This window comes from Ursus americanus, chromosome 24, assembly GCF_024610735.1.
Source record: "Ursus americanus isolate L20-20 chromosome 24, mUrsAme1.1.p, whole genome shotgun sequence".
NCBI lineage: Eukaryota > Metazoa > Chordata > Mammalia > Carnivora > Ursidae > Ursus > Ursus americanus.
The window spans coordinates 38,110,568-38,132,259 of NC_142150.1; the positions used below are offsets into that span (position 1 = coordinate 38,110,568).

The 21,692-nt window shown below is 48.4% G+C and overlaps 1 pseudogene; it reads right to left on the bottom strand.

Annotated features, from left to right (window-relative positions):
- Positions 1–19,568: 19,568 nt before the first annotated feature.
- On the bottom strand, positions 19,569–19,663 carry LOC123789857 (U6 spliceosomal RNA; annotated as a pseudogene).
- Positions 19,664–21,692: the final 2,029 nt, after the last annotated feature.

Sequence of the window (21,692 nt, forward strand, 5' to 3'; positions counted from 1 at the left end):
GTGTTCCAGAGCTTTGGGCAGGGCCGGTGGCCTGAGCAAACAGGCTAAGGAGGAAATCTCGGAGAGGGAGGGACAGTCTTATAATCCAGTGTGCTCAAAGACGTGGGGGCAGGGTAACGTATTGAAGTGATCAAGGTTAACTGGAAGAATTTGGTAAAGGAGCCTATTCCCAGGAATAATGAGGGACACCAACGAGGATTCATGGCCAATCACCTTCCCTGGAGAAGGGCAATCAATCAGGAAGCAGCCAGAATATTTTGTTGCTCACATTCAAATCTGGCCAAAGGACAATGCAGAGCCACTGTTGCCCAGCCAGAGGGGGTCCTCCGGACAGTCGGTAGGGAGAAGATAAAGCAGGGGGGCTGCCCCACAGTGGCTGAGTCTGCATGGAGGATGGGGGACTCAGGAGGCAGTGGGGACCGGGAGGGAAGGAGGTGACGTGACATTGCACAGAACCAGCTCCGATCTGGGCTTAAGATGAAATGTTAGAGAAAAAACAAGGGTGAAGAAAGGACCTGTGGATCCGGTGCCATTGGAACACAAGAGAGAAAGGGGTAGAGAGAAGAGATGAGAGCTGCAGGCCAGCGAGCTTGGGGGAGCCACGAGGATAATGTGCAGTAACCAAGAAGGGGTAAAAAACAAGATGATCCTGCAGACAGCAAAGGCTCTGAGAACAATAGGTCATGGGAAAGAACAAAGACCCCAGAGCAGTCAAACTGTAGGATTCGGTTACACAAAGGGGACTAAGAGCGTCTGCCAAACACAGTGACAAGCGCCCCGCTGTCTGGCCGGGCTGGGAAGCTGGGCTCCATAGAAAGTGTGGGCATACGGCAGCCTTCAGCATTGGGTGGGCTTTCTTTGCAGAGTGAGACGCGCACAGTCTTGCACCCCAGTGGGAATGACTGTAAGTCCTCATCCAGGCCATTCGGGGTGCTGGAATGTTCTACGGCAGCGTTGCTATGACAACGTTCAAAATTAAAGTCAGAGCCTAGCTCCGTTGCCAGCATTTTATAGTTTCTGATAGTTCTGTGTGACCTGGATGGGAAGGTAGGGTACCTCACAAGGGACAGTATGACACAGTGGTTGAAGTGCAGGCTCTATGCTCCGATGGCCTGGGTTCATATCCCTGCTTTGCTCCTTTCTAGCAGTGAGAACGTTGGCCTTGATGTTATGATCTGCAAAATGTGTGTAATGACAATACCCACCTGACAGGGTTGTTGTTGTGATAGTGAACGAGTGCACACGTGTGAAGTGCTTCATACAATGATATGTTAGTAATTAGGATTTATTAGTGTTCACAAGCCCAAAATACCAAGATAGGAAATAGGAGGCCCTAAATTGTGGGAGGAGAAGCTGCTTTTGGGTAGGCGGCCGGTGTGGCTTACCTAGTGGGGGGTCAGAGAGATGGGAAGGGGCTTCCTCCTGGGGGGTTGGTGTGATCCTTCCTGGGTTCACTGGCATTTCCTATTGAACTAAGTCTAAGAGACACAGCCAAGGGCCTCATCCGTTCACCAGGTAATCAGTAATGCTTGCCCTGGCTGAGTTGTGTGCTGGGCCCTGGGCTTTATTGCTCCCAGCCCTGGAGATCCATCACTCAGTCCAGCTATTTGACATCTGAAGAAACAAAATCAGAGCAGTCCAGCTATTTGACATCTGAAGAAACAAAATCAGAGATTTGGGCTCTGCCACTTGCTAGCATTTTGACCTTCTTTACCTTGGGTTTCCTCCTCTACCTCGGAGAGCGGTGGAGAAGATCTCTAACGAGTAAAGTAAGCAGAGACAAACAAAACCGGATTCCTTCTGAGCACCGTTTACAAAGCTACTATGCAGATAGATTGGAGCCCTGATGGAAATAGAAACGATTAAATTAATAGAGACTATCTGTACGATAATATCCTTACGGACTAGAGGTGAGGAAGGACTTCTTTTCAAAAACTTCAAAAGCACAGTCATAAGACTCAAACTTAATGTGATCCCTTTAAATAAAGGATTTCTGTAAAACGAAAGACACAACGGTCAAAGATAACGAACAGATAACAGCTTGGGAACAGACAGTGCAACCTCTGGAGCCAAGAGGAGACTCCTACCGAGAGCAATCAGGACCTCGTGCTCATCAACAAGACGGAGAGAAGAACTGGGCAGAGTGTAAGGGGTAATTTTCAGAATAAGAAACTAAAGAAAATATTCTTTCAGAGTAAGAAAATACATAAACTAAATAAAGATCTAAACAAACACATGGAGAGAAGTTTATTGGGTACAAGGTGTTTGCAAATTACACCAACGAGATATCCCTTTCCACCTATTCGGCAAAAATGTGAAAGCCGAGTGACACCAGACGGGTTGGGACGTGGAGCTGTACGCTCCCTGCATGACTGGTGGTGAGGTGTCGGGGTGTAGCTGTTCCACAGAACAGTCTGTCACACGTAGCCACACTATCTCCATGTTTGCCACATAACCGATAACCACTAATCCACTCCTGGGAGCGTGCGTGTGTATCCTGAACCCCCTTGTGCATGCGATGTGCGTCATAGCAGAGGGTTCTGGGGGGACGGGGAGCTGGGCACAATCCCGGCCCCTTCAGGGCAGGCATGGACAGGGTAAGACCCGGTGGCAGCCTTCTCTGGGTTGTTACACAGCCACGATCGGGGGTAGAGGCACAGAGAGCAACGCGGGTATATCGCACTAACACAAGGCCACGGGAAAGCGTGCATGCAGCATCCTGATTTGCAGGAACGTCGCCGACAGAAATACAAATGAACACACATGCATAGAAGACGACAAACTGAAATTCCAACGACACAAACAAGGGCAAACCGGAAACACGTCAGGATGGTGGTTTGTGGCGGGAAGGGGAACTGGAATTGCACTAAAGGGAAGTAGCTGTTTAGAAAAAGCGTGTAGCGCAGAAACTGGGATGCAGTAAGTGCTCCCCGGGTGTTCGTTATTATTGATTAACCAAATGTTTGTAAGTCGAATTATTATGCTGTATGCCTTAAGCTTATAGAGTGCAGTATGTTGACTGTATCTTAATAAAAGTGGAGGGAAGACCAAGAAAAGTCCAGACAGTGAATGTCACTCCCCAAGCGCACGTTTTGGTAAGCTCCAGGAGGAGACAGGGTCCGATTACAATTTACAACTTCAAAAACAAATTAATTAATTAAATTTAAAACTTTTGCCCTGAAAAAGACAGTATCAAAAGAACGAGAAGATAAGCCACAGACTCAAGAGAAAATATTTGCAGAAGGCACATCTGATAAGGGCTGTTGTCCAAAATATACAAAGAACTCTTAAAACTCAACCATAAGAAAACGAACAACCTGATTTTTTAAATGAGCCAAAGACCTTAAAAGACACCTCACCAAAGAAGGTATACAGATGGCAAATAAGCGTATGAGAAGAGGGTCTACGTCACGTCATTGTGGAAGTGCAAATAGCAACAATAGTGAGATAACACCACACACCTCTTAAAAGTCATCAAAATCAGGATGCCTGGGTGGCTCAGTAGGTTAAGCGTCTGCCTTCGGCTCAGGTCATGATTTCAGGGTCCTGGGATCAAACCCCACGTCGGGCTCCCTGCTCAGTGGGGAGTCTGCTTCTCCTTCTCCCTCTGCCCCAGCCTGCTTGTGCTCTCTCTCTCTCTCTCTCTCTCGCTGTCAAATAAATAAATAACATAAAATACATTTTAAAAAACCCAAAATGGTCAAAATCCAGAACACTGACAATGCCAAACGCTCTTGAGAATGTGGAGCAACAAAACTCTCTCTTATTGCCAGTGGGAATGGAAAATGGTACAGCCACTTTGGAAGACAGTTTGGAAGTTTCTTACGCAGCTAAACATACTCTTACCATATGATCCAGCAATATGCTCCTTGGCATTTACCCAGGGGAGCTGAGAACATGTCCACAAGAAACCTGCACATGATGTTTCCAGCGCTCGGATTCATAATTACCCAAACTTGGAAGCAGTCCGGATGTCCCTTGGTACGTGAATGGGTAAATAAACTGGTCCTTCCAGACAACGGAATACTGTTCGGCACTATCTGGCCATGGAAAGACGTGGAAGAAACTTAAATACACAATACTAAGTGAAAGAAGCCAAGCTGAAAAGTCTGCGTACTGTATAATTTCAACTCCATGACGTTCCGGAAAAGGCAAAACTGTGGAGATGGTAGAAAAATCAGCGGTTGCCAGGCGTTGAGGACGGGGCACTAATTGGTAGAGCACGGAGGATTATTAGGGCAGTGAAGATACCTGTATGATATTACAATCATGGATACATGTCCAAACCCATAGAATGTACGACATCAAGAGTGAACCCTACAGTAAACTGTGGACGTTGGATGATCATATGTCAATTTAGATTCCTCCTTGGTTTTAAAAGGAAAGGACCATTCTGGGGAGCGATGCTGAGAATCGGGAAGACTGTGCATGGGGACGGGGCATGGGCTGTATGGGAAATCTCCATACCTTCCTCTCAATCTTGTCGTAAACTGAAAATTGCTCTTAAAAAAAAATGAGGTCTTTAAAAAAAAAAAAAAGAAAAAAGAGGCAGCATCCACACCTGTCTTGCCTCCGCCATTTTTCGGGGGCCTAGAACAGTGTCTGGCAATGAACATGTCTTGAATGACTGAACAAAAGCTGGTGAGGGTCTGCGTTACTCAGCAGAACACTCAAGGCTTCTACACAACCCAGAGGAACATTCCAGTCCTTTCCTCAAAGGGCGGAGTTAGCGTGAACCATGGTTTATATTTACACACCTGGTCTACAGAGGTCTCAAAGCCGGCACATGTCAGCTAGCTGTCCCGACCGCGCCACCTCCCTTGAGTTAGAATTCAAGGCCCTTGCCGTGAACTCTGGGGGCCTCCACACCTTTCCGTGATCTCTGGTGGAGGAGCCGCCCCCAGGGTTTGTTGACCGAGGACGCGCCAGCACGCGGTAAGCTAAGGGAAGTGAGTCAGCCTCTTGCTGCGCGCGGATCCAAACAGAAAGGACAGCAGACTTCAGGGCATGAAGAAACACATCTGAGAACCTTGTTAGGACATCAAGCAAGCTGGAGTCAGCAGGAGCATTCCGCAGTCAGCAGACACCCACAGGATGTGACAGGGTCTGTTTTGACCGCGGGGAAAGCCCAGACACCGTGACCGGCAGAAAAGTGGCCATTTGGGCAACTGTTTTACAAAAACCACGTCCTCAACAGATAAGGCAGGGCCTTCGTGTGGCTGTGTGTGCACAGACCAAACCGCTTCAGGAGAATGGCTCCGGACCACAAAAGCACCTGGCCCGTGACCCTCCCGCGTGGAACGATCACCTCCTGGCGGCTGGGCTTCCTTGATGTTCCTCGGCTGCTGCTCCCACTTCACTCACGGAGGCCGCGGGCTCCCTGTAGAACTTCAGGGCCGCGGTGTCGAGTGTTGGCCGCACGTTAGCATTATGCAGAGAGCTTTTCAAAATCCCAGGACCCAGGCTGCACCCAGGCCCATTAAACCGGAACTGTGGGAGTCGGGTGTGGGCATCAGTGCTCCCCAAACCCCCAAGGGGGTCCTAGCATGCTGCGAAGCCTGAGCAGCGCCACTTTTCTAAAGATTTGTTCAAGTGGGAAGAACGACTGCGTCAGTGAAGGCCAGCGCCAGGGCTTTTGGCCTGGGCATTTCCTGGGCCAGGCTGTCAAGTGAGAATCACCTGCCCGGAGCACAGCCTGCTGGCCCTCCCTCCGCGGGTCCCAGGGCAAATGGCTTTGCTGAGGGCACAAGTGGGACCCAAGGGCCTTCAAACTCAACCAGCCACCAGAGCCTCAGCATCGCTCCTCCCAGATCTGCCATTTGCCTGGTGGTAATCGGAGGGGACGCCATGAGAATACACTGCCAGCTTGTAGAGAAACTTCCGGAATGATGGTGGACGGGGGTAGGGTGGTGAGGGTGGGGCCCTCTGGGAGCCACTCCTTTCCTCCAGTTCTCCTCAACTACACCTCAACCAAGGAGGTCTGTTCCTTGGTTCTCCTGGCACGGAAGGGTGGGACTGGATTTAATCGGATGAGATAACAGACATAACGGAGAAGGTGTGAGAAGATTTGACCCTATCTTCCAGAGTTAGGGGCAGGCTGTGATCGTGGCAACTGTTGGGGCTCTCCTCCCTAGAGAAACCCTCCAGATAGCTAACACTAGAGATGACAATAGCTAATTCTTCCTTCCTTCCTTCCTTCCTTCCTTCCTTCCCTCCCTCCCTCCCTCCCTCCCTCCCTCCCTCCCTCCCTCCTTCCTTCCTTCCTTCCTTCCTTCCTTCCTTCCTTCCTTCCTTCCTTCCTTCCTTCCACTATGGGAGCCTGATGCAGAACTTGATCCCACAACCCATGAGACCACGACCTGAGCCAACAGTTGGACGCTTAACTGACAGAGCCACCCAGGCACCCCAATACTTTCTTTTTAAGTGGTGGTAAAATATACATAACCTAAACTTTATAGTTTTCACCACTTTTTAGTGTACAGTTCAATGGCATTAAGTACATCACGCTGTCATGCAACCATCACCACCATCCATCTCCGGAACTTTTCCATCTTCAAAACTGAAACTCTGTCCCTATCAAACAAAAGTCCCTACTTCCCTGTCCCCACAGCCCCTGGCAAGCACCAAGTGGTTTCCTGTCTCCGTGGATCTGACAGCGCTCAGTACCTCATAGAAGTGGAGTCACAAAGTATTTGCCCTTTTGTGATTGATTTATTTTCCTTAGCGTCATGTCTTCAAGTTTCCTCCATATTATGTCAGAATCTCCTTCCTTTTTAAAGCTGAATGATATTCCACTGTTTGGAGAGACCACATTTTGCCCATCCATTCATCAGAGACAGACATGTGGGTTGCTTCTACCTTCTGGTTACACAATAACTACTTCTTTCTGAGCACTCTCTACGTGCCGGGTGCTCTTCTAAGGTCTTCACTTGGTCTCACCCATGTAATCCTCTGGACAACGTGTGAGTTAGGCTCTATTTATCATTGCCATTTTTCAGACAAGGGAACTGAGGCACAGAGACATAAAGTAGCTTGCCCGGGCACCCAAGCAAGTCAGGACTCCAGCCCCGCTTGTGAGTGCAGCAGGCTTCACTGGGTTGAGAGCCTGGGCCAGTGTCTGGGATACCACAGCAGGAGGGCCCTGCGGCTTACCACGTGTTCGAATTATTTTACAGATAGGAAAACCAAGGATGTAAGGTGCGAAGTGACTTGTCCCATAGCTGTGGTGACCATATTATCTGAACCCCCAAACCAAAATGCATGGTTTGATATTTTTAACACATCTTGGTTTAAAAAAAAAAAAGTCAAGGGCACCTGGGTGGCTCAGTCGGTTAAGCGGCTTCCTTCAGTTCAGGTCTTGATCTCAGGGTCCTGGGATTGAGTCCCGCACCAGGATCCCTGTTCAGCGGAGAGCCTGCTTCTCCCTCTCCCTCTGCTGCTCCCCCTGCTTGTGCGTGTGCGCGCGCTCTCTCTCTCTCTCTCTCTCTCTCTCTCGGTCAAATAAATAATTAAAATCTTAAAAAAAAAAAAGTCAAGCTGGGCGGTGTCATTTGAATGAACCCTAAAATATCAGTGGTGTTGGATCATCTTGAACGTTTATAATGGGCTCGCCTAGGCAGAACATTCTGAATCAGTGCTGCTCTGGAGAACTTAGGCCTCTTCCCCTACAATTTGAGTTCAGCCTTCATTTGGAGATCACCGGACTTGGCTGAGCGAGCCCTGAGAGTGACTCCTCCTGGTGAAAGTGAGTCATATCAGGAAGACGGGCTGATTTCAGCTCCTGTACCACATGGGCCCCAGCTTCGATCCTACCTGGTCACAGCCTGGCTCTCAGGACACTGAGTCTCACAGGGAGACCAGGGAGGAGAGAGGAAGTTAAATTAGCCCAAGCCATCACCCTCCAGGGGCGAGGACGCGCAGCAGGGTCTCGGGCCGGAGAGGACGAGGAGACGCTCTTTGCAAGGGTTCCTGAGTCACACTTCCCTTCCCACCTTCAGATTTCATCCTGCTCCCGGTTTGCAACAGCCCCCTGGGAACCCCGCCTCAGGTCCCGACAACCAGCTCATTTTCACACCGCTACCGCATAGACCTTCTAAGATGTGAGTCTGATGAGGCCACTGCCCTCCTCAAAACCCACAGTGGCTCCCCATTGCCCCATTGCCTGCAGACTGTTAGCACGAGCCCGCCCGGCATAGGACGTCCTCCATTACTGAGCCCCAAACTTCCTTCCCAGCCTCATCTGCGACTTACCCTCTAAGACACTCCACGAGCCACCCTGCCACCCCTGGCTGCGTATTCCCGTCCCTTCTCCAGCTCAGCCCACACCCTCCGTGCCCCCTCCTTTGCAAACCTGCCCCTGCTACTCCTTCCAGTCAGCATGAGCCGCCCCTTCCTCAACGCCATCACTGCCAATAGCAGGTGAGTCTATGCAGCCCTCGGAGTCCCTGTCTTGTGTTCCCGTGAGGTGTTTACAAGCATTTCCCCTATACCCAGTAAGTTCCTTGAGGGCATTGACCATGAATTCACCTTTGTGAGGGCAGAAACCCAAACTCTCCTGTTTCTGGGCAATAGGATATCCTCTCTGGGTACAGCATCCTTTCCCAGCCACCATCTCTCTGTCCTTTTTTGTGTAACAGCATGTCTTAAAATGGGATTGGAGGAAGGTGACAAGGGCTGAAAATCAGTCGTGGTAAACACTGTTCGTGCCTAGAGTCCGAGGCACTGATGACCGAGGGCAGGACAGAGCCGCGGACTGAAGACCACTGCTCGGCAGCTGCTTGAAAGAACAGCCCCGTTTTGTCTCCTATTGCCTCAACCCACTGCGGATGGGATGTGGTCCCTACGGAGCCACCAAAATTCCTTTCTCTAAGCAGATCCCCTGGGAGCAAAGGCCCAGCCCATTCTACTCTAGGTCACCGTAGCATTTGCCTTGTTCAGCGTCAAGCTCCTTCCTGAGTCCTCTCCTCTCATCCTCCGGCTGGTCGCTGTCTAACTCCTCCAAACTGGATGGTCCTCTTGGGACTGACTCACATTAGCGACGCTCTTGCTTCATCTGGGTACGCTGTCCCCAGACCCGTCAGTCACTTACAGGGTATTGGTTGCCACTACAGTGCAGATGAACCAGGCCTTGGTCTACGTTAGAGATCTTTCTGGGCTCCAGATCGGAATGTCTGACTCCTAACTGGATGACCCAAAGCAACCTCAACTTCCCTCCTAACTGACTACTGCTCTCATGGGGAGGAAGAAACTCACATCATTGGCTCCAATTCCTTACCCTGCCTTACCAATACCTTACTCTGCCTCACTGTGGGCAGAGTAGATTCCCCCAGCAATTGATTTTGGGCTTGGCCATAGGACTTCCTTCAGTCAAGAGAAGTCATGCTGTGTCCTAGATGAGCTTCTGGCAACTGCTGTGAGAGGAGCGTCCTCTGGGTAGCTGCTGCCTTCTGAGTCAGGCTCAGAATGGACACACCGAACAAGGCTTCCGTGGCCGATGTGCAAACCTCTTGTGAGGAGCAGATGGATCAGAGCCGGGGGCCCTGCTGATCCCAGAGCTGTGAGAATAAAGGACTGTGGTTTTAAGCCACTGAATGCTGGGCTGGTTTGTTACACAGCGGGATTGTAGCAATAGCTAACCAATACAATCTTACATAGACATGAATGTATCAAATATAGATACATGAATTCAGGTTAGTTTTGCAGGGAAAATGCACATCACTGCCACCAAGGTCAGGCAGTGAAACATGGCTCGGCAAACCTCCATGTGCCTCTTCCTGGTCACCACTGCCACCCCTCCCCCAGCCCCTGAGACGATCACAGTTTCGACTTTTAAAAAAGCATAATTTCTTACTTTTCTTCATAGCTTTAGATCCAGGGGCGCCTGGGTGGCTCAGTCGCTAGGCGTCTGCCTTCGGCTCAGGGCATGATCCCAGGGTCCTGGGATGGAGCCCCACATCGGCTCCCTGCTCCGCTGGAAACTGCTTCTTCCTCTCCCACTGCCCCTGCTTGTGTTCCCTCTCTCACTGGCTGTCTCTCTCTCTGTCAAATAAATAAATAAAATCTTAAAAAAAAAATCCAGACACGCATCCCTCGATTAGATAGTTGGCTTTTGATTGTCTTTGATCTTGATATGGGAGAAATCTTCTGGTTTATGCTTTCTGTTCCTTTTTTTTTGGTTCAGTATGCTTTATTATAATCATCCTAATTGCTACATGGGGCTATGGTTCGTTCATTTCCATCACTGTGTGATATTCATTATGGGAATAAGCTATAATTTATTTATTCTACTGTTGATGGATAGTTCAGATGTTTCCAGGCCTGCCTATGCCAGGCCTCAACCTCCTTCTCCAGCATCATCCTCTGCTTCTCCCCCTTAGGGACCCACAGCTCCCGCCCCCCTGACCTGAGCTGGTGTCTGGGTCATCCTGCTCTCTTTCCTCAACATTCCACAGCCCATTTCTGCAATCCCTCTCCCCTAACCCAGCCAGCACTGTTCAGAGAGCCTGCCCACTGTGGATCCTTCTCTGGCTGATCCCCACCCCACTAGTCTCCTCCAGCAGGCAATTAGGTGGCTCCACATCATAAGATGTAATGATAAATGTGATGTATGCCCTAAGTGTGTTTCCTTACTGAACTTTAGACAACTCTTGTCTTTGAGTTTTATCTTTATAATTCTGCCTACCACAGGCCATTGAGTGGGCATTGTAGGCAAGAACATGGAACTCATCCATTATCTGGCAACCACCTTGAAGATCAGCAGGGCTGATACGAGCCTGACTATGGTGATTAGGAAACGGGGCCATGCAATGAGCCCGCAGGCTGGGTCATAAGGGAAGAGACAGATTGGTAAAGTGGTCAAACCAGAACTGGAATTCACAGGGTATGTGGACTTCTTGAAAGAACTGAGGAAGGTAGGGATGGCTAAGCTTGGCTTCCAGAACAATGGGCACCCACACTGTGCCAGAGGGAGTGAAGCTAGAGGTGCCAAGGGGTAGAACTTCCCTAAAGCAGAAGCTAGGAACATACCTAATTGTGGCTTAACAACAGATGCCTCTCTCTTATCTCTTGTCCTGCCAGTTAGCAAGCGGTTACAGCCACGCCCATTTCAAGATGTCTCCGTGGGCGCTGCTCCTGTTCTGTGTGAGCTCTTGGCTCTGTTCCCACCTGTTCTCCAGAGAAGTTGCAACACAGGGCTAAATCAACTCATATAAAAACGTGAAACTCTCTTTTGGGATTCTGGATAAAGAAAATGGAAGGACAGAGGGAGGAAGAGAGGAAGAAGGAGGTGGAGCTGGGCCAGGGGGAGGGACGGAGAACACTAGGGAAGGATAAGTACGTTGTGTTTGGTTTTTTAAAATAACTAATTATTATATTACTTATAATAGTATAGCAAGGAATGTGTTTTATTAAAACATGGCAAATTATTTCAAGATGGGCTAGACTGTTGCTTCCCAAACTTTCAGGAACGGGGACTGATCCATGTGTTATCAGTTCAAGAAGAAGTAAGTATAGGAGTTAGGAGAAATTTTCTAGAATGTTTCATAGCAATTTGAGAGAATAATTTTCCTCTTTCTTTCTTCCTTCCTTTCTCTGTTTCTTCCTTCCTTCCTTCCTTCCTTCCTTCCTTCCTTCCTTCCTTCCTTCCTTCCTTTTTGCCTTCCTGCCTTTTTTAAAGATTTTATTTTTAAATAATCTTTACACCCAGCACAGGGCTCAAACTTACAACCCCAAGATCAAGAGTTGCATGCTCCACCAACTGAGCCAGCCAGGTGCTCTAGAGAATAATTTCCCCACTCTTGAGTCTAATGATAATAACAGGATTTATATTTTGTCTTTTTTAAAATTTCATTTTCCGGGTGCAGGGGAGGCAAATTCCACCTCTACCCTCTTAGGGTTTTCAGCTATCCCTGTGGATTACGTTAATTTAAGACAGATTAACACGATAAATCATGCACATTTATTTAATATAAGTTTCCCGTGACATGGGAGCCCTGATAAGGAAATGAAGACCCAAAGAAATGACAAAACCTACATGTTTTGATACCAGGTTGAACAAAGAGCGGCCATTGTAGAAAAGTCACTAAACATAGGGAAGGCTAAGGGAAGAGCATTAGTTTAACAAAATCTGTTGGTACAGAATTTTCTCAACTTCAAATTCCTGCCCTTGATGATAAGAGATATTAAAATCTTCGTAACCAAAATGCAACTCTCAGAGCGGGTTCACCCCGAGGCCACATCTACCCTCCAGGCCACTCTCAAGATCTCCACAGGTGTCAGAGCCGTTGAAGACAATTCAGAATGTCCTGGGTTGTGCTGAGAGACGTCTGCTGCCTTAAGCTTCTATCTCGATATTGGCGGCAAGAGGCTGCCTACACCAAAACTCAAAAGAAGAGCCTCTGAATGAATCCACAAAGCCTACACATCAGCCTCTATAGGGGAGGCAAAGAAGTGAGTCTTCAAGGAATTCTGAGTCCAGCTGGGAAGATGACACAGCGCTGAACACGCCACGTGCCAACGTGGCGACGGGTACAAACACAGTGCAATAGGGTTGTCAGAGCAGCATGGGTGTGTGTGGAGTTCGAATTAATGGGAGAAATGACTGTGTGAAGAGACGCTTGCTTCTTTGAAGACTGTGAGCTGGGTCTGAAAGGCTGGTGGAAGTTTAATAGAGAGGGAGCAATTTGTTGTTTTGCTTTTTGGCTAGAAGGCAAAGGAGAGAAGGCAGTGGTGTAGTACTGGCCAGAGGGCACCCTTAAGTGACTCAGGCCTGTATCTCGGGGTTATTTGCACCCCAAGGAGTTATAAAACCAGACTCCAGGAGCGCCTGTGGTGTTGCCTGTAATTGCATGTTGTGACAAGGAAGAGTCACTTTGGAATTATGATCGGCCAACCGGGGTGATAACATCTCTGCTCGTAAACAGTGGAGGAGAAGCAGGAAGTTCTGCATTTCCAAGGATATTAGTCAGTGTCATCCTGACATACGATGAACTTGAGCGTGACTGTCCGGCATATGAAGAGGGGTCTGCTCCCACCCCAGCCCGTCTGTAGGTCAGTGTGATCTGCCGTGGGTGCCTCTCCTGTCCCGTACGATGTGCTCTAGGTGTGTTCGCAGACACACGGCAGCCAGAGACAGTGGGGGGCTGCAAGATGTTGCCGAATTCTTGTGCCCAGCAGAGAGGCCCCTGGGCAGCTTTTGGCAACGTGGGACCATCAGCCATGTTATACCACCTGGACTCTTTCCGGAACATTCTCTCACATCCTTCAGTTCATGAGTTAAACCACTCTCTTTCTGGGAAAAAGGCGAGGTGGTTATTTTTCATTTCCAGAAATCCTCAAGAGGCAAAACCAACGTATAACGACCAGGGGGGAAACAGACCAGATGATCCACTGGCTTTCTTGCTTAGCACTCCAAGTGGGGCAGTCCTGCAGGAGGCTTGGGAGCCCCAGCTGGACCCCACTATCCAGTATCCTTTGCCTATTTAGTTAGTAGATATCAGTGTAAGGAATTGAGAGATAAGGGTGCAAACAGCACAGCCCCCACACGCCAGAGAGCCTCTGCTCTCCCAGCTCGTCGTGTTCCTCCACACTGGCTCAGCTCCTTAGTTCTCTACCCAACGTGGCCAGAGGCCTAGGGTCTTCTAGATTGTTCCTTCTGTTTTGCACTCCCTCCCCTCGTCACCATCTAACTCATCTCCTGACCCTCTCATCTCTGGGCTACAACCTGTCAAATGCAAAACACGACAACTGGTGTGCGTGGGTGCTGGGTATGCTGAGCTTCGTTGTCCTCTTCTCCCCTTGTGTGTGAGTCTGGATGTCTCCAGAGTGTTACGTTTAACAAAAGATAAATAAAACTTCTCAAATGGGTCCCCTCTGCTCTGTTACTTCAGAATCCAGATGCACACCGAATCCTTACTGTCTCTGTGCCTCCTGCCCTTGCCCAGCTCAGCCCCCAGCCTCCACGTACCCCTACCAGCCAGCCTTAAGCTGATGTTCTTCCCTCAATACTCTGCTCCTTCTAGACAATGGTTTAAACTGCTTTGCACTGAAGGAGCTGTGAGACGTGGGACAAGGTTCAGGCCTTTGCCAGGCACGCGTTCCCCGGGGACTGGGGGTCGGGACCCAGGTTCTGGTCCCAGCAAAGCTGCCAGCAAGGTGTGAGGGGGAGCCAAGCCTGTGCTCTGGGTCTGTAAGAATGAAAGGCATAAGCACACCACCAGCCCTCCAGTGCTTTCACTTTCAAAGGGCTCTGAAGACCGTTATCATCTTGTTTGAACCTCAAAACAGACCATGGGGAAGTCAGGGCATGTTTCATGTTTTTTTTGCTCTGTGTGTTCTTGGTAAGGCATGAAATGAATGCCTCCCCCCACAGGAAGGCTGACACGCGTCTGTATAAGCAAATTAACAACCTCCTCTCCACGGACTGACTTGTCTGCAACGTGTTCAAACGCCAAAGCATACACAGGGGGTCCTGTGTACCTCATGGGGCACTTAGACTCTCTCTTCTCTCCAACAGGGCGAGAAGAACCTCACTGCAATGGAGCCCAAGGGTCCCCAGAGAGGCCTGGGTAGGAAAGATAAAGTGGAAAAACCCACAGTCAAAAAGGAAAGAAAAACAGAGGTGTGGCCTTAGGAAAAGACAAGTGTCTGCTATTCCCAAACATGGCTGCCAGACGCTAATGACATGCACAGAAATTCCCTCTGCATTTGGTGTCCAGGGGGCCATCGTGGTTTTTTTTTTTTGTCCAGAACCAGTTTTTACTGACTAACCAACTCTGAGGTCCTTGCTTTCTCCTTGGGTCTGTTATTTCCCCTGCTCTCCTGTGGGCTATTTTGTCCTCTCGGTTTTCTCTCCTGCTGCCCCATCCTCCTTGGCCTGGGAAGATCCCAGTGACCACCATCAGACTGGCTGTGTGCCAAGGGATGGAGCGACCGAGGGACTGGGAACAAAGTCCATTAACCTCCTGCCATCTTAGCAGTTCCCCTCCCCGCCCTCCGTCGTTTTGACAATCCCAGAAGTACCAGTGGGAGAACAAGGCTTAAGAAATCTTTCCACTGTAGTGAGGCTCAGGGGGGACCGAGGTCACAGGAGCGGAAGGCCGCATTTGAGGGACTGCAGACAAGGTGTGGACAAGGCCAAAATGATACCCAGACCTGGATCAACTCAGGGCTTCAGCAGGCAGCGAAGCTACCCGGATCCACTGTAACACCCGAGCCATTGCTTTGTAACCCGCACGGCGGACATACGGATACTCCCCACTGCGGGTCAGTACCCACTGCTGCACGCCTGCTCTGACCCTGGGACCCTGTGTGGGTGGCACCGCGGACTGGGACAGTGACACCCTTCCTTCCGCTCACAGGTGGTGGAATATGACGAGTATGCGGATGATAATCACATCCTGGCTCTTACGGGTAATTGAGCCCAAGGTGCACACACAGCGTGCCGGAAAAATCCAAAAGATGGTACATTTGGGGAGTGCCTTCGTGTCCTAGGGCGGCTGTGACAAGTTACCACAAACTGGGTGGCTCCCAACAACAGAAATGCATTGTCTCACAGCTCTGCAGGCCTGAAGTCTGGAATCACGGTGCAGGCCGGGCCGCGCTCCCTCCTAAGTTTCTAACCGGGGAGCATCTTTCTTTGTTTCTTCCAGATTCTGGAGGCTTCTGATGGTCCTTGGATTGCGGCAACACCGCTCCGATCTCTGCCCCTGTCTTCACATGGCCATCTCTGCTAGGGACACTTGTCATTGGCTATAGGGCCCAGCTGGGCAATCCCGGATGATCTTACCACAAGACCCTTCACTTAATTATATCTGCAAAGACCGTGATCGCAAGTAGAGGGACACGTCTCTTTGGGCTCCACCACTCAAGCCACTGCCAGTGATACTCCCAGTGTTTGGGAAACGCATTTGAGTCCTTCACTTTGTCATACCTGTTGTGCACCTACTATGTGCTAGACACCATTCTAGATGCTGGGGACACGGCGGTGCGTGTTCCTGCTCCTCACGGAGGAGACGGGCCATACACGTTACACAAATAAACAAGACATATTAGGGAATGGCAGGGACCGTACAGAAAATGCAGCGGGGCCACGTGATGCAGTGGCAGGGTAGCTGCTCCAGCCTCAGAGGGGAGGCCTCACTGCAGAGGTGATGGGGAGCTGGTGTCTCAGTGCCAGGAAGGAGCCGGTGTGCAAAGACTTGGCAGAGAAACAGCAAAAGCAGGGGCCCTGAGGTGGGGGTGAGCTGAGCACCTTCAAGGAGCAGAAAGACGGCCAGTGTGGCTGGATCATGATAACAAGAAAGCAACTGGCAGGGGATGGGGCTGGAGAGGCAGACTGAGTCAGATCGCAGGGGGCCTGGAGGCCAGGTAGGAAGCTTGGCTTTTATTCCCAGAGCCAGGGGAGTCTGTTAGGTTTCAAGCTATGAGCTACCCTAGGATCTGGCTGCTCGGGGGGGAAGTGGGCTGAGGAACGGGAAGGGTCTACAGAAGAGGCAAGGTTCAAGTTAGGAGGTTCCTGCTGTGGCTCTCAAAGCAGGGAGACAGGAGTTTGGACCAGGGCCTGGCTATGGAGGTGGGGGGGAAGATTCCAGAAGCCTCCTGGACGTACAGGTGAGCAGACTTCCCACAGATCGGTCCTATGGGGTGAGGAAAGGAGAGAATCGAGAATGCATCTCAGGTTTTAGAAGCAGGAATTGAGTTTACTTCTTTTTTTTTCCAATTGTAGTGAAATATGCACAACATAAAAGTTACCACTTAATCCGTTTTTAAGTGTACAATCAGTGGCATTAAGTACAGCCGCGATGTTGTGCAACCTTCGCCACTACCCACTTCCAGAATTTTCTTGGGTTTATTTTTGTGGACCGAACAATCCGGGCACTCATCGGATTCTGTGGAAAGCAGAGAGCCGGGGAGTTTCTTGGCGGTCGCTCTAACTGCACACAAGGACCCATCTCTGCTGTTTCCTCCGATTGTTTCCAGTGGGCTCCTGGGCACCAGCAGCATGATGTCATGTTTTATTTTTCTCTCGATTTTGCCTCGGCGAATCCCAGGAACAACCCCGGGCATGGTGCTGAGTAGTAAGTTCCTCTTAACCTTGATCAGGACCAAGCCCTGGGACTCTACCCTTCCTGCCTCCCACGCACACGCACACAGGAGGGTTCTGAGCAGAGCAAAGTCCTTTTGACATTGACCCGAAGTTTTGCTCTCTCTTGTCCACAGCAGGGAATCGGTTACAGAAAGGTAGGCCGAAGGACAAAGAGGGCAGATGTCTCCAACTGAAACCCTAGAGGAGGGAAAGCAGGACTGCGGAGCCCTACAGGGAGGGAGGGGAGAGTGGGGAGCCGCGGGCCTAGTTTGCAAAGACATCTTGGCCTCTAACAGCTGGCTTTAGAGAAGGCTTTATTAAAAAAGGAAAGGCCACCTATGGAAAACCCTCACTTGGGAATCTGGATGAAGACTGTACCCTTCCCTCCCACTCCCATCTTCAGGACGGGGCTGCATGGGGTTATGTGTGTGAGCCAGTAACAATTCCCTCCGGAGTTTAACTCAGGAGTAAGACAGTGCAGATCTCTTATTTTCTAAGTGGTGGCATTTTTGTAACCCTCTGGAAAGATGCTTCCTGGGTATCCTATAGATAGTCCTGGGGAGGAACAATCATGTAGGTAAGTTGGCAAACTAGGTAAGAGACTGGCACAGGGGAAAACCAACGAGTCTTACCGTCCTACTGCTTTAAGGAGCTTCCATGATTTCATTTCCGTATCAGGTTCCTTTGGCTGCTGTAACAGATGACCACATACCTGGTGGCTTGAAACAGCAAAAAATGATTACCTTACGATTCTAGAGGTCAGAAGAGTCAGTGGGCTACATGTGGGTGTCACCAAGGCTGTGTTCCTTTCTGGAAGCTCCCGGGGAGAAACTATTTGCTTGCCTCTTCCCGTTACCAGAAGCTGCCCACATTCCTCGGCTCATGGAGTTCAGTGCCAACAGCGGCAGGTTGATTCCTGGGACTCCAATCTCCTCTTCTGCCTCCCTCTTCCAAATCTGATAACCCCTGGGATTCCCGTGGGCCTGCTGGATAATTCAGATTAATCTACCCGTGTTAAGGTCAGCTGATGAACAACAATCTCAGTTCCATCTGCAGCCTTAATTCGCCTTTGCCACATCAGGCAACACAGGTTCCAGGGATTGGGACCTAAACATTTCTAGCGGTGGGGGAACAATTCTGCCATAATTCCTATCAGAAGACCAGAAATAGGAAGAGTATTTTCAATGTAGTAAATGAATTTAGTAAAGTCACAGGATACAAAATTAATACGGAGATCTATACACTAATAATGAGGTCACCGAAAAAGAAATTAAGAAAACAATCCCATTTATAGTTGCACCAAAACTAATAAGATACACAGGAATAAACTTAACCAAGAAGGTGAAAGATCTGTACTCTGCAAACTATAAAACATTGATGAAAGAAATTGAAGATGACACAAAGAAATGGAAAGATATTCCAAGCTCATGGGTTGGAAGAACCAATATTGCTAAAATGTCCATACTACCCAAAGCAACGTACAGATTTAATGCAATCCCTATCAAAATACCAATAACATTTCCCACAGAACTAAAAGAAATCATCCTAAAATGTGTATGAAACCACAAAAGACCCTTAATGCCAAAACAATCTTAAAAAAGAACAAAGCTGGAGGTATCCCAATCCCAGATTTCAAACCGTACTACAAAGCTGTAGTAATCAAAACAGCATGGTACTGGCACAATAATAGACACATAGATCAAAAGAGCAGGGTAGAGAGCCCAGGAATAAACCCACACATGTATGGTCCATTGATCTATGACAAAAGAGGCAAGAATACACAATGGGAGAAAAGACAGTCTCTTCAACAAATGGTATTAGGGAAACTGGACAGCTACTTGCAAAAGAATGAAACTGGACCACCTTTTAATGCCACACACAAAAATAAACTCAAAATGGATTAAAGACCTAAATTTGAGACCTGAACCTATAAGATTCCTAGAAGAAAACAGAAGTAGTAATTTCTTTGACATCAGCCATAGACACATTCTTCGAGATGGAACTCCTCAGGCAAGGGAAACTGAAGCAAAATCAAACTATTGCGACTACAGCAAAATAAAAAGCTTCTGGACAGCAAAGGAAACCATCAACAAAATAAAAAGACAACCTATAGAATGGGAGAAGAGATTTGCAAATGATACACCTGATAAGGGGCTAATATCCAAAATATATAAAGAACTTGTACCACTCAACACCAAAAAAACAAATAATCCAATTTAAAAATGGGCAGAGGACCTGAATAGACATTTTTCCTTCTCCATCTCCTTCTTCTTCTCCTTCTTCTTCTTTAAATATGGAATGCTTCAGGGTTTCTGGGTGGTTCAGTCAGTGAAGCCTCTGACTCTTGATTTTGCCTCAGGTCATGATCTCAGGGTCATGAGATCAAGCCCTATGTCTGACTCCATACTGGGCATGGAGCCTGCTTAAGATTCACTCTCTCCCTCTGCCTCTGCCCCTCCCAACCCCCCTTTCTCTCAAATAAATTAATAATAAGGAACGCTTCACAAATTTGCATGTCATCCTTGCACAGGGGCCATGCTAATCTTCTCTGTACTGAACAGACATTTTTCCAAAGAAGATATCCAGGTGGTCAATAGACACATGAAAAGATGCCCAACATCACTCATCACCAGGGACATACACATCAAAACCACAATGAGATATCGCCTCACACCTGTCAGAATGGCTAAAATCAAAAACACCAGAAACAACAAGTGTTGACGAGGATGTGGAGGAAAAGGAACCCTCGAGCACGGTTGGTGGGAATGCACACTGGAGCAGCCACTGTGGAAGACAGCATGGCGCTTCCTCAAAAAGTTAAAAATAGAATTACCATATGATCCAATAATCACTACAGGGTATTTACCCAAAGAAAACAAAATCGTTAGTTTGAAAAGACGTATGCACCCTATGTTCATTGCGGCATTATTTACAATAGCAAAAAATAAAAGCAGAGATGAGAAGCGCGTTTTTAATTGCATCAAACTGGAACCTTCTGAGAGTTTTACCATAAACCCAGCGCTGAGCATGTCTACAAAATTACTTACTGACACTCAGGTTTTGACTGTCGTACTGCTCCATTGTCCCCTAAGCAGAAGAAAAAAAATAGCAAAATAAAAAGAACAGCTGTTGGAAGTATTACTGAAAACCACTCCCAAACCAAAAAGCCTAATGCTTGCCGGGTTATAGGCTGTTCTCTAGTTTTCTATCCAGCCCCCACCCTTCGTCATCTCTCTACACAAACGGGTAGGTAATACCATCTCTGTTCTACAGATGAGGAAACTCACTCAGCCCTTCAAAGAGAAGCAGAGTTTATACCATATTCACAATGGCCACTAACTACAGAAATTCAGATTTAGTCTGTGTTTCAAATCAATCATAAGTGAGTGCGGCCAGGCCAGAGCCCTGCAACTCCTGCTCCCACTGCACGTGAGAGCAGGCCTCAGGGCTGTCGTTCATTTGTCGAGCAAGTCTGCCCTCAGCACCCTCCTTGTGCATTTTCCTGGTAAAGACTTATACAAAAAAGAAGATAGCTTCTGCTTTGAAAAGGAACAAAGACTGACCTCAAGTATGATGTATCATCTCATCTTTCAAAATAATTAGAAAGGTAAAACCACAAAGACAAGGGCAGGGAGAGGGGAGGACCTCAGAGCCGGGTGTGCCCAGAGGGGGTTTTCACAAGCCCTCTTAGAGAAGTCTTTCCCGCATTTGCAAACCACTGACTCCCATTTTCATCAGGCTTCAACCCTTCTACCCCTAATTTGCTTTATAATACTGGGCGACAACTTTTTTTCCCTTTCAAATTCTTCCTGAATATATGACAGATGAAAAAAAACCACATTTATCAAGCAGCCTCATTTCATGCTAATGAGGATCCGTGGGTGTCAGAAAGAGCCATAGCTCAGCCCGAGTAGTTTTCCATCACCCCAGGCAGGGGGAGAGCCACTACACCCAAGACTCAGTTCTCAAAGCTCTAAGCTTTCAGATAGAAAATAGGCTGCATTTCAGGGGCTCCGCGAACTGTTACTATATCAAGCCAAGGGCAGTAAAGACAACGTGTGCTGTGTCATCACAAGTCACCCCAGGGGGCAAGAACCCATCAGTGGTTTGATTACTTATTAAACAGTGTGGAAGGTGAACCTGCGGGAGTCAGTTCCCCAGGGAGACGCCTTGCTCGGCTTTCTTGTGCTGTCCTCTGGCGCCCCCAGCGGTATTTAGGGTTAATCGCTATAGCAAGTTAAAACCACATTGAGTACTTCGGATGAGCTAAAGGCTTTCTGCCTGTTTCTCTACAAGTAAACTTGCCTTCTCTTTAAAACGACAGCTCACAAAACCAGGATACTCAGAGCAGTTTCATACAAGGGAGTCTCCTGTGGCTATAGAGGTTTAGTCCCCAAAAGAAATATCTAATTTTTAGGTATTGCGATAAGTTTTATAATATTTCAAAGCATGCCGAAAAAGTATAGATAATGATACAACACTCATGTATCGATGACTCTTTTGAACACCCAAAATATTACAGATTTATTTGTAGACCCCATTCAATTTCCCTTTTGTCTTGGAGGTAAAATAAAACTCAAGACAGTAATTCGCATGTCCATGTGTGTAT